Below are 14,180 nucleotides of genomic sequence, written 5' to 3'. Positions count from 1 at the left end.
GATTTTTACTTTTGTTTGTTTTCTTGTTACTGTCAATAATTAGTGAGACTTGTTTTAAGGTACCTTCAACATTGCTTATAAAGCTGCTGTATTAGTGATGACAGAGGTTTAATGGAAGTCGTGTTCTGGTTGTAAATTAGAATGCAGTGTGCCAGCAAAAAGCCCCTTAAGTTTATGTCTCATTGCTTCTTGTTCTTTTTTTAATTTAATTTTTATTTTTTTATCACAGCAAATGTGATTACAGTGTTTTGTTTGTTCTAAGTGTGCAAGATGTTCTTTCACACGTATACATATATCTATTCTTCTTCAGATCCTTTTCCCATGTATGTTATGACACAATGCTGAGTAGTCTTCTCTTGGTATTCCATATGTCTCTGGTGATTATATATTTCACATGTGTTTCTATATCTCTGTTAACCCCAATATCCTAATGTATCCAAGCCTCACACCTTTCCATTTGGTGAACCATAAGTTTGTTTAATGAATCTGTGATTGCCTTTCTCTGTGGAAATATCTTCATTAGTATCAATTTTTAGCTAACACATATAAGTGATATAATAGGATATGTGTCTTTTACTGTCTGCATTAGAACAATTTGCCTGATTACCTCTAGACTCATCTATGGTGATGCAAATGGCATTGTTTCATTGTTTTCCCTAGCTAGTATTCCATCTGTACATGTACCAGTTCTTATTTGTACACTCACCTCTTGATGGACTTTCTGGTTGCCTCCATGTCTTGGCTATTATAATACTGCTGCAATGCACATTTGTCTACCTGTGTCTTTCCAATTCTGTCTTCTTATGTTATAGGCCCAGGAGTGGTCCTCCTGTATCATATAGTAGCTCAATGTTTACCTTTTAAAGGTATCTCCATTCTGTTCTCATTAGTGGCTCTTTCCAGGTTACATCCCACTTAAAGTTGAGGGTATGCATTTCTCTCAACACCTTCAGCATTTATTGTTTGTAGTTTTCTTGCGGATGGATATTATGACTGGTGTGAGCTGATACCTCTTTGTGGGTGAATTTGCATGTGTCTCATAATCCATAGAAATTGAACTTTAAGGCATGTCCTTTCTATTTTTCAAACTGTGATTACAGCTTAGTTCTTCAAAGTGCTTTCTTAAAGTATGAGTCACATTTTGAAATTTTTTGGCCATTACCTCCCTCAAGACATTTTGAGGGCAGGATTCATTTACACCCCTGCAGTACTTGTTCACATGAAGTGACCATTAGCACAGGCTTTAAAGATGCTTTTGGAGGTAACGGCCAGAGGGCGGCAACCTGTCTACGTTCCCCACGCTGGTACTAGGAAAACAGACCTTCCTGCCAGTGGTGTTCCTCAGTTATAAATTAGAGTGGAATGTGCCCGGATAATCCCACCAAAGCTGATGTCTCCTTATTTTGTTTGTTTTTGAAATTTAATTTATATTTTTTAATGAAGTAATATTCCATTGTGTACATGGGCCACTTCTTCTTGGTGCATTCCTCTGCTGATGGACATTTTCATTGCTTCCAGATGTTGGCTATGGTAAATATTGCTGGAGTGCAGAATTGCCAGCCTGTGAATTTTTCATGCTCATTTTCTCAGGTGATAGGCCCAGCAGTGGGTGTGACTGATTGACTAATAGCTCAATGTTTCCCTTTTCAAAGCACCTCCACTGTGTTTTCATTACTGGCTCTTACCATGTCCCCCTTAGAACCGAGGGTACGCATTTCTCCACAATCCCTTCAGCATTTATTGTTTGGTGCATTTTTGCTAATGGCCATTCTGACTGCTGTGAGCTGATAGGTTTTCGCAATTTGGGTTTGCATGTCTTTAAAATTCCTAAAATTCATCATTTTTCCACACCTTTTTCTTTTCTGTTAAAAAAAAAAAAGAAAGAAGTGGGAGTACAATATACCTCTTGAAATTGTCTTCTTGGAAGGTTTCCCTCTTTTGAATTTTTCGTCGATTTTTGCCTCCAGGATGTTTTTGGAGGGCAGGTGTAATTTACAAGCCTGCGAGTTTGGTGAATATTTAGTGACCATTAGCGCTGGGTTTAAAGCTGCTGCTTTGGGAAACGGCCACAAGGAGGCAGCATTTCTCCATTCCCAAATCTGGTTACTAGGGCAGCAGAGCCTTTCTGGAAGTTGTGATCGTAGGCTGTAAATTAGAATGTAATGTGCCAGGAGAAACCCCCATAAGTTTATGTCTCATTACTTCTTCTTGGTTTTTTTAAATTTTTGTAATCGGGGTAATGATTAGAATATTGTTTGGCCTAGGTGTACACAATCTGGTTCATTTGTACATTATATATGTCTATTCATGTACAGATCCTCTTCCCATGTATAATATTACAGTGTTCCATACACCTCCCTTGCTACGTGGTCGGTCTTTTTGATATATGTATATAATATGTATTTGTATACGTATCGTAACGCTAATCTTAATTTATCCATTCTGCCCACCTTTCCTTTTAGATAAGCATACTTAATTTCTAAGTCTGTCTTTCTTTGTGGAAATATGTTCATTTGTGTTAGTTATTAGATAACGCCTATAAGTGATATCATAGGTCTTTTGCTTTCTGACTTACCTTATGTTCTGTGATTATCTCCAAGCTCATCTATGGTGCCTCAAAGAGCAGTGTTTCATTGTTTTCTATGGCTAATATTCCATTGTGTACATGGACCACTTCTTTATCCGTTCATCTGTTGATGGACATTTTGGTAGCTTCACTGTCTTGGCTATTATGAATAGGATGCATGCAGATTTTGCAACCTGGGTCTTCTCGCTGCTGGTCTTCTCAAGTGAGAGGCCCAGTGGTGTGATTGCTGGATTGAATGGTACCTCAATTTTTACTTTTAAAGGCAGCTCCTTTCTGATCTCATTATTGGTTGTTACCACTTTACATCTCACCAGCAGCTAGAGGGTACACAGTTCTCTAAAACCCCTTCAGTATTCATTGTTTGTAGACTTTTTGCTGATCGTCAGTCGACAGGTGTGAGTTGAAAACGTTTCGTAGATTAGATTTGCATGAGTCTAATACTTCCTGAGGTTGAGCTTTTATCCATTTTCCTTTTTTTAAAAAAGAGAGTGAGTCAAACTTACCTCTTCATACTATCTTCTTGAAACATTTGCCTGTTTCAAATTTTTTTGTCCATTCCCTACCTCAGCACAATTTTTTAGGGCAGGTGTCCTTTACAGCCCTGAGTCCTTGTGAATGTTAAGTGACCATTAGCTGTGGGCTTAAAGCTGCTCTTGCAGGAAACGGCCACAAGCCGGCAGCATTTCTACATTTCCAACTCTGGGTTCTTGGGCAACAGAGCTCTCCTGGAAATCGTGTTAGTAGCCTGTAAATTAGAGTGGAATGTGCCAGGGCAAGCCCCCAAGAGCTTATATCTCCTTACTTCTTGTTTGTTTTTTTAATTTAATTTTTATTATCAGAGCAAATTTGACCAAAAATATTTTGTTTCTCCTAAGTGTACAGAATCTGGTTCATTATATCAATGTATCTGTCTATTCATATTTGGATCCTTTCCTGTGTCGGTTATTACAAAGTATTGAGTAGACCTTTCTTGGTATTCCATAGGTATTTTGTGATTATATATTTCATATGTATTAGCACATGTCTGTTAACCCCCATATCCTAATTCATCCATTCCTTACACCTTTTCATTCGGTTAAACGTAATTTTTTTTTTTTTTGCGGTACGCGGGCTCTCACTGTTGTGGCCCCTCCTGTTGCGGGGCACAGGCTCTGGACGCGCAGGCTCAGCGGCCATGGCTCACGGGCCCAGCCGCTCCGCGGCCCGTGGGATCCTCCCGGACTAGGGCACAAACTCGTGTCCCCTGCATCGGCAGGCGGACTCTAACCACTGCGCCACCAGGGAAGCACGGGCCTGTGACTTTCTGATTCTCATTTTCTCAGGTGATAGGCCCAGCAGTGGGTATGCTTGATTGACTGGTAGCTCAATGTTTACCTTTTCAAAGCACCTCCATTGTGTTTTCATTAGTGGCTCTGACCACGTCCCCCTTACAACTGAGGGTTCGCATTTCTCCACAATCCCTTTAGCATTTATTGTTTGCAGCATTTTTGCTGATGGCCATTCTGACTGGTGTGAGCTGATAGGTTTTTGTGATTTGGGTTTGCATGCCTTTAAAAATTCCTAACATTTATCATTTTTCCAGGCCATTTTTTTTTCTGTTAAGAAAAATGTGTGAGTACAATATACTTCTTGAAATTCTCTTGTTGAAAGGTTGCCCTCTTTTGAATTTTCTGGTGGATTTTTGTCCCCAGGATTTTTTTTTGAGGGCAGGTGTCATTACAGAACTGCAAGTTTGGTGAATATTTAGTGACCATTAGCAGTGGGTTTAAAGCTGCTGTTATGTGAAACGGCCACTAGGTGGCAGCATTTCTCCATTCCCCCATCTGGGTACTAGGGCAGCAGAGCCTTTCTGGAAGTAGTGTTCCTAGGTTGTAAGTTAGAATGGAAAGTGCCAGGAGAAACCTCCATATGTTTATGTCTCATTACTTCTTGTTGATTGTTTTAATTTTTTTAATCGGGGTAATGATGAGAATGTTGTTTGTCCAAGGTGTACACACTCTGGCTCATTTGCACATTACATATATATCTCTTCATGTACAGATCCTCTTCCCATGTCAATTATTACAGAGTGTTCCGTCGACCTCCCTTGCTATAAGGTCGGTCTTTTTGATATATATCTCTAGGCTTATCTCCGGTGTTGCAAAGAGGAGTGTTTCATTGTTTTCCATAGCTAATATTCCATTGTGTACCCTGACCACTTCTTCTTCGTTCATTCATCTGTTGATGGACATTTCGGTTGTTTCCATCTCTTGCATCTTGTGAATAAGGCTGCAGTGGAGCTTTGCCAGTCTGTGTCTTCTCGATTCTGATCTTCTCAGGTGATAGGCCCAGCGGTGGGCCTGCTGCATCGAATGGTAACTCAACTTTTACTTCTAAACGCAGCTCCTTTCTGTTCTCATTATTGGCTCTTACCACTTTACATCTCACCAGCAGCTAGAGGGTACACAGTTCTCTAGACCCCTTCAGGATTTATCATTTCTAGACTTTTTTGCTGATGATCATTCTGACTGTTGTGATTTGAAAGTTTTTGTAGATTGGATTTGCATGTCTTTGTTAATTCCTGATGTTGAGTATTTTTCCATGACCTTTTTTTGTTTAAAAAAAAAAGAAAGAAAAGGAAAAAGGTGAGTAAAATATGCCTCTTGAAATTGTCTTCTTGAAAGGTAACCTTCCTTGGAATTTATTGGTCTATTTTCAACACCACGAATTTTTTTGAGGGCAGGTTTCATTTACAGTCACGCAATTATGTGAATATTAAGTGACCATTAGCAGTGGGTTTAAAGTTGCTGTTGTGTGAAACGGCCACAAGGCGACAGCATTTCTCCATTCCTAAATCTGGTTTCTAGGGCAGAAGAGCCTTCCTGGAAGTCCTGTTCCTAGATTGTCAATGAGAATGGAATGTGCCAGGAAGAACCCCCATAAGTTTATGTTTCATTACTTCTTGTTCGTTGTTTTAATTTTTGTAATCGGGGTAATGATTAGAATATTGTTTGTCCTAGGTGTACACAATCTGGTTCATTTGTACATTATATATGTCCATTCATATATAGATTCTCTTCCCATGTAAATTATTACAGAGTGTTCCCTAGACCTCCCCTGCTATATGGTCAGTCTTTTTGATATTTGTGTTTAATATATATTTGTATATGTATGGTAACCCTAATCTTAATTTATCCATTCCTCCCACCTTTCCTTTTAGTTTCCTTTAAAGTTGTCCAGTGGTCAACACATTAGTAAATAATGCCCTATATTGAGACCTCTATTTTCAACCTGATTGCTTGTTTAGCTGACAGTTTTTGTCTCCATTAAAAGTCTTTGGTTAGCATAGGTGAAGGTCTTTGGCCTGCGTTAGTAACAGCTGCTACTTGTATTTACTCTTTTGTTTCTGAGAGTAATTGCTGTTTTTCATCAATTTTTTGAGATGCCAAGGACCACCTGTAATAGGTAGCTGATTAAACTCATTGTGATGATGGAAACAAGATGTCTCAGGTTTTATCTTTTAATTTACCGATTTTAGATGGGGAGTAATGTTCATGGCTACAGACCATGCTTGCTATCTCCACAATCATCTGTCTTCAATTCTTTCTTTTGGAAGAAGGCAGGACAGAATCCTGAGCCTGTGGTTCAGAGGGTCACAAATCAATCTTTCTCCTCTGCCTATTGATTCCAACTTAAATTAGTGAAGTTCTACTCTATGTCTACTTTTTCTTTCTTTTTCCATTAAAAAAAATTCTCCCCTATGCTGTGAAGAAAGACAGGAAAGTAGAAAAGTAATGGGAGTAGATTTTGCATCTTCTTTTGGTCTGTCTGAATTATCATCATCGCCTTCTTTTCAATGCCATCTTGGCATATTGTACTTTAAAAGCGCTTTCACATGTGTTTATCTCATATGCTTCTCTTTCAATAGTTACCCAATTTATAGCTGAGGAATCTTAGGCTCACAGAGGCCAAATGACTTAGCTAAGTTCATATGGCTAGACAATGAGTGAAACTGGGTATATTTCCTAGGACTCTTCTGGTTGTAAGGAACAAAAAAAGTCAATTTGAACCAGCTACTAGCTTAATAGAAAGGAGTATACTGCAATGAGTTTGGACTTGTTTACAGACTAGAAGAAAGAGTTATAGAATCAGGTCAACTCTGAAGACTTTCGGAATTAGAAACAGAGATCTGAAGCCTGCAGGAATTTTTTAGTCTGTCTCATATCTGTTTCTTTTGGGGTACCGACATCATTGGGTCAAACTTCCCCATGTAGTAGGGGACATGGGTGTCAGTAGAGCTGCCATGTATTGCATGCAGTGTACAGTTCTGCTCCATCTAAGGGTTACTAATCATATCTTAGAAATCAAAGATTTGTATGTTTATTATGGCAAATTTCCAGCAGATGGCACTCAAGTGTCTTTTCTAACAAAAGTCAGTAAAATGATTTGAGGACGCGGTACATTTATCTATTTGCACAAAGGTGCCTTAGTGGGTAGTGGGGACCTTGTCTTTCTGAGATCATGCTTTTCCTGATTATAACCAAAGAAAAAAGAAAAACCTTCCCCATAACAGAAAGAACCTAGACAATAACTTTGGTGGATTTGGCTTGGGCTCCATCTTGGATCAATATCTATGGTTGGGAGTGGTTCATGATTGACCCCTTTAGACATTACCATTTTGCCTGTGGAAACACTCTTCTTTCTATGTATAAAATTCCGCTGCTGCCTACATAAGGCAGTGAATCCACATGTAATCACAAGTATACTCCCCACCCCCAACTCTGTCCAGAGAGGTATTTCAAAGTATCACCAACTACTGCATTTACTAACAAGTTCAGGGTGTTTGGGAGACAAGGCTCCTCAAGATTCTGAACGCTGTGGCCATTGGGACTAATTTAACCATTTCCAACCCATCTAAGATACAATAGTACAGGAATAAGAAAGTAGCCACACTAAGAATTCAAGTTTGGAAAAGAGGGAGAAGGCTAAGCAACATGAGTGGGACAACTCCAGAGGATATGCCATACTCCACTGAATAGGACTAGTAAGGCATATCCAGTTTTCACTCACTGCCTTGGCTGCTGTTAGGTCTGTGGCATTCTGTCCCCAGGAAGCTTTGCCTTGATCATTTTCCTTCATGGCCACAGTAAACAAGAGGACAGCTCGTGGAAGGCTATATATTCTTCCAGAAGCCCAGTTGCTATCATTGTTGTACAGAGACCCAGGAATTGCCTTAGAGGTGGAGCAATTGCAGGCTTCTCATTGAAGAATTTCTTTAGCGAAGCACGTCTTTTAAAGAGCTAGTTGGCTGTCAGTGTTGAGTTCATTTTGATGGGCTCTGTTGACTTATAACAAACCAGCAGTTTTGTTGATTCATAATATTTGGCTCTACACGCTGCCTTTGAAATGTATGTCTTCTAGAAACATACCCATAAGGACTTTGACAGTCCTCCTGTGGCCTCTATTTAATAACTCCTCCCTTGGCCCCTGCCTCAGGGCAACTGAAGCAATAGGCTGAGTCGGGAAAACAGAGCTCTTCTGCCCTCTGGCCCCTCGTTGCTTCCCAGTTATTTGCACTTTATGATGGGAAAAATTACTGCCTTTTCTTTGGGGCAGGTGCACAGCAGGAGCTGTTTCGGAAAGGTCTGAGTGGTCAGGCTTTTCCCATTTCTAGGTTACTCCTGGGTATCCCCTCTCCTTGATGGTGAAATAACTTCACTGTAGGACACAGAATTCATCTCTAACAGTTTAGCAGGCAGCATGGTTTTCTGATCCTTAGCAGCTTTGGATCAGTAGCTACATATAGATAAGGCCTCTGTTTTAGAAGTACTATATATCTATCTTCTTATTTCCTATCCATTTTAAGAAATGCCAGCTTAGATTGAGGTTTATTTTCCTTTTAAGGGACCTTACCAAAGGCCATAAGAAGTATCAAGTGTGCTCTTGTTTCTTTTTTTTTTCTCTCTCGAAGTTTAATCATTTATTAAAGCAATTGTTTTATCAGTCATTTTTCTGGTACAGATATAAACGAAGTCCCCATAACATCTCTTGACCTCCTGTCAGTGTTCTATTGATACGTTCTAGTTTTAAAGTTTTTTAAATTATAGTTGATTTATAATATCATATTAGTTTAAGGTATATACAATAGTATTCAATATTTTTATAGATTTAAAAAATTTAAAATTTTATAGATTTTATGCATTTAAATTTATTATAAAATATTGACTATATTCCCTGTGCTGTACCATATATCCTTGCTGCTTATTTATTTTATACATAGTAGTTTGTACTTCTTAATCCCCTACCCCTATCTTGCCCCCTTCCTTACTGGTAACCACTAGTTCTCTATATCTGTGTCTGTTTCTGTTTTGTTATTTTCATTCGTTTGTTTATTTTTCAGATTCCACATATAAGTGATATCATACAGTATTTGTCTTTCTCTGTCTGACTTCTTTCATTAAAGCATAATACCTTTCAGGTCTCTCCATGCTGTTGCAAATGGCAAGATTTCAGTCTTTTTTATGGCTGAGTCTTGTTTATTATTTTTCTACCAAGCCACCAAAATATTATTTTCTGTCTGCCAAGATACAGCAGGTAATAGTTAATATCTACTTTGTTTTCATGTAAGAATTGCCATCTTTCCAGCTGGGAGCAGTGTGATTCTCACTTCCTCTACCTCGTATCAACTAAACCCAGTCTATATTTAATACTAATTTCTGTAGTAATTAGTAATCTTTGTATTGCTAGTGAGAGAAACTCAAGTGTAAGTAGCCTAAGGGAAAAAAAAAGGAGGAGGAGGAAATTATTAGAAGGATCTTGGGTCACTCACATAAGAGCTACTGAGAGAGGCAGCTCTGGAAACTTCTGTGGCTGGAACTGGGGAATTGACTGTCTCATATTCTAGATTCCCTCTGTTCGCTTCATTTACTCAGACTCTTCCTCATGGTTGCAGGAAGCTCTGGGGTACATCCTACATCTCATAATCAAAGCAGGAAGGAAGATTCTTCCCTTCCTGCTCCAGGAGAAAATACTGGAGAAGGGCTCTGATGAGCTTGGCTTGGACCAGTCCTTGAGGCTGCAGGGTAGGGTTGACATCACTTAACTGACTCACTGATCTACTTTTCAGGTTTGGGAATGCTCTTATCCTACGGAGGTGATAGTTGCTGAATTCTTGGTTAGTGCCTTGCCTATTTTTTTTTTTTTTTTGTGGTCAAAATTAAATACCCAGTACTTTAAATTAAAAAAAAATTCTTTATTAAAAAAAATTTTTTTTGGCTATCCCACATGGCTTGTGAGATCTTAGTTCCCCAACCAGGGATTGAACCTGGGCCCTCAGCAGTGAAAGCACAGAGTCCTAACTTCTGGACTGCCATACCCAATTCCACTGGGAATTTCATACCCAGTACTTCTTTAAAAAAATGAAGTATAGTTGATTTTGTCATGTTGTGTTAGTTTCAGATATGTAGCAAAGTGATTCATATATATATGAATATATATATTCTTTTTCAGATTCTTTTTCATTATAGTTTACCACCAGATATTGAATCTAGTTCCCTGTGCTATACAGTAGGCCCTTGTTGTTTATCTATTTTATGTATAGCAGTGCTATCCCAGTACTTTTGTAACCACACCTGAGGAACTGATAATTTCTTTTTAATAGTAAAAATAAACATCATTGTGCAGTATGCTCAGAGTCAACCAACTTTCCTTTAAAAATACTGCCAATTTTTCTTGCTGATGCCGTCCCTCCAACTTTGGAAAAACAGTCACGTTCCACCCAAATTATGCTTTTGATGAATGTGGTCTCTGGATATTCAGCTGGGACCATGATCTACAGACACAGCGATTGAAATGGTCAATCACAGGAGCCACTAAATGACGACTGAGTGCAGGTGTGTGATTAACAGCAGGTGCTAAAGATATCAGAGCTGGCAAATTGGAGTCTTCCTTTCTCCTCACTTTAGCCATACTTTAGGTTTCCCTGGAACTGAAATTGCTGCAGAAAGATAAACTTTGTCACGAACAGCTGCTCACTGGATACTTAGAATAGACTGTTTTGCAGTGGGAGTTGCTTTTTAAAGTCATATTTCCTGTCTCTCTAGCTTGACTGTGAACTCCTCAGGATTGGGGACCAGAGTTTATACTTCTTTGTATACTTGCTCTTCCTGGGACAGTTTTGTATACACAGAGGCTGTTTAGCCAGAGTTGGAGCGTTGTTATGAAGGCATGTAAAGAGATGGGATGTTGGCACCACTGGCTTTAAAAAGTGTATGGCAAGACTTGCCAGTCTCAGGTGAACGGGGAACATTGCCCATTCATAAGCACTGATCTTGGAGACAGTAGGTTCTGGTTCTCTTTCCTACCCTAATTTTTTGAGCAAGAATGTCTATTAAATCAACAAACATTTGATTGAGTGACTAGTAAGTGTTAGGACTGGGGAGAAGCAGTGAATCTGATTAAAAAAAAAAAGTCCCTTCCCTCATAGAGCTTTTATTCTAGTGGGAGAGTACAGAATACAAACAAGTTAATAAGGAAGATAATTGTAAATGATTAGAAGTTCCAGGAAGGAAGAGGAAGGATGATATGATAGAGAGTAACTGAGGTCTTTTAGGTTAGGGCGGAAAAGAATAAGACGCATGGGAGTTAGGAATGCAAGCTCTGGAATAAGATCTGAGTTTGAACCTCAACCTTTTTCACTTAGCATCTGTGTGTCCTAAGGGGAGTTATGTAACCTCTCTGAGCCCTAGTTTTTTCATTTAGAAAATGTACTTATAAGGTTGTTGTAAATATTAAAATACATATAAAATGCATGATAAGTACTGATTGTAATGTATTCTGGTCTTTGTCCTCTGGACTGTGACAAAATGATTTTGAATGTCCTATATAGAAAGTTTTGAATTTATATGATTTTTATGCACCAGTTTTCTTGCTTTCTTAAAAAAAAAGAAAAACCTTTCTGATTACTTTTCAGGTTTGAAAATCTTTCAGTGAAATAAAAGATGGATAATTGTCATTTCTACTTAACTTTGCAGTCTTCTGAGCTGAATGTCTTTAAGTAGGAGGAAGCAACTGTAAATCTTGCAAAGTTCAAGATCCATTACTGAGGGTGAGGGATACGGTTAATGTCTCCCATTGTGAAGTGTAATTATCTGTTTAAGAACAGAGTTGACTAAAGAAAGCTGTGGTTGATCAAAAAAAAATTCCAAATCAACCATTAAATCAACAGTTGCTCTTAATTTAATTTTTTGCATATGGTCCCAGGTGTGAGTGTAACAAACCAAAGGATTTGTGGGATGAACAGAATCAGATTTTCCATTTCTATGTATTTACATGTCAATGGATTAGAATGGATAGTTTCCTATAACACAACTATTCAGTGCCCTGAAGCACACATTATCTCCACCAGGGATGGGGCTAGGACGCCTAGTCCCAGAGGTCTGTAAGGCAGGAGCACATTGCAAGACTCCTATCCCTACCTCATCACGAATATTTTAGGCATTCTCTATCTGTATATATTACCTATGAAATCATTTCCACAGAGGCTAAAATCTCTGCCTTATAAAGTCTCTTCTTTGGATTCAGCGCTTGTCCCCAGAAGCCTTTTGCTTCGATGTTTATGGTGAGAAGAGCTTGTAAAAGGACTAATTTTACGTATCAATGTACTATGGTTGGAAGTTAAGGGTGCCAGTTACCCATCTTTGCTATGTATTTGAGTAATAGCCAGTTAAGAACAATCTGAGTCATATGGGATCAAAACGCAGCTTTATTAATTGCCCCCATCCTCCCAATGGTCCTGATGTATTTGACATAACCGTGTTGAAAGACATCATTTAGACCAGAAGCTCAAATGGGGCTTCCTAATCCCCCACCCAACTCTCACTTAATTCAGGGCAGCTGATGCAGATTAGGGCTGGTGTGATTTACTCACCCAGTCACTGGCTCCTCTCACTGGCAGGGACAGTTCTTGGTGGGCCAACTGCATAGGGACGAAAAGGAAAGGAAGGGGAGCATAGGGGGAAGAGAGAGAGAGAGGAGCTCCCTTCTGCATCTGAGTCACCCACTAGTTCACGGAGTTTCTGATGGAAGGAATATCTCTTGTCTATGCCTGTGAGAAGAGCTGTTCTTGGCAAATTATCCATTTCTTTCCCCATTTTCAGTTTCATTTTCTTTTTAGGTGTGTATACCTTCATTAATCCAAGTTCCAAGGTACCCCAGCACTCTGGCACCCTAGCTGCCTCTGTCCTCTTAGCTTGTCTCGTTCTCCAGATACTTTCTTGCCCTTCTCACTCTCCTCTAACGAACCTGCCTCATGGTGTGTTTCCTCAGCCTTCTATCTAATCTCAAGAGCTAGTTTCTTTTCTGATGTTCGTGTTTGGTCATGCCATAACATTTTTTTTCATAGTACTCTTTGATGCCTCAATGCAAAACTGTGACTTACATGAAAACTTCAGGTTTCAAGGCAGGCAAGTGGGGAAAATATTTTATTCACAGAAAATTTCTCTGCCTTTCAAATCACGTAGAACAGGCAACGGTCTGCTCTGCCTATGCACAAAATTGCTCTTGGCTGTGATCATCTTCCATAGCTGGATTTTATCTTTACCTGCATCTCTGACAAACTGAGTCAAATTGATTCCAAAGTGCTTCGAGGAACAAGAAGAAACCTTCTTCCCTCAATATGACAGTGCCTAATTTAGTGTGAGAAGGACTGGAGGAACTGGAGATGTTTAGCGTAGAGCAGAGAAACTATGCGCAGGACATGATAATCTGCTTCTTACATTTGAGAAACTGTTATTTGGAGAGGGTTTGTTCTTCTGTATACAAAGTGTGTGAGTTAAAGAGAGGGAGGCTGGGAGCTTTTCACGGAGAGATTTGCAGCCATGGAAAGCTCTTCATCCTGGAAACAGACCGCCTTAGCTTCCTGACCTTGAAGATGTTTTAAGCAGAGGCTAAGTGACTACCTGCTGTGATGCTGCAGGATGCCTCTGTGTGTGGAGTAAGGTTAGACTAATGACTTCTGGGGTCTCTTCCCATGCTGAGATCTAATGGTCCTTCAGTGCCTTCTCTCCTCCACTGGTTGTCTCTACTGCTCAAGGTCTGGAGGAAAATTTGAGGAAAAGGACCTTCAGACTTTCACAGGTGCCAGATTTCTTAGCTTTGTTAAAGGCAAAAAAATTCTGGGGAGCCTTGGCTATGAAAGATAAGAATAAGCTTTTAAAGGAACTGGTGAGCCAAGGGATATTGTCCTAATGGTTGAATGATGCCTTAAGATTGCAAGATTTTCAGAAAATTCAGGTCAGCCTGCATTATAGTCTGACTGATTTTGATGACTACAGTTTTCTAGTTCTTAACACCTGAGTCAATTTTTAAATAAAAATGTTTAATAATTGAAGTATATCTACAGGGATATGCACAATTCTTAAGTGTACAGCTTGATGAAGTATCACAAAGCAAACGGTTACATAATCACCATGTAGATCACCAAGAAATACGATAATACCCAACGGATAGAACTACATCCAAAAAGCTCCCACACTTCCCAACCTGGGTTCTTTCCCAGGCTTTATCCCACTGTCTTCTCCCCAAAGGCAACCATATCATGATTTCTAACAGGGTT

General features: G+C 39.3%; 1 long non-coding RNA gene across 1 annotated transcript in view; it reads left to right on the top strand.

Annotated features, from left to right (window-relative positions):
• Positions 1-14,180, top strand: part of LOC307174848 — a 162,327-nt gene that overhangs the window by 6,910 nt on the left and 141,237 nt on the right. The window lies entirely within an intron of this gene.

The sequence above is a fragment of the Stenella coeruleoalba genome (genome assembly GCF_951394435.1).
Source record: "Stenella coeruleoalba genome assembly, chromosome: 16".
Classification (NCBI taxonomy): domain Eukaryota; kingdom Metazoa; phylum Chordata; class Mammalia; order Artiodactyla; family Delphinidae; genus Stenella; species Stenella coeruleoalba.
Note: the sequence above shows the minus strand (reverse complement) of the source record. Positions and strands in the feature narration are given on the sequence as shown.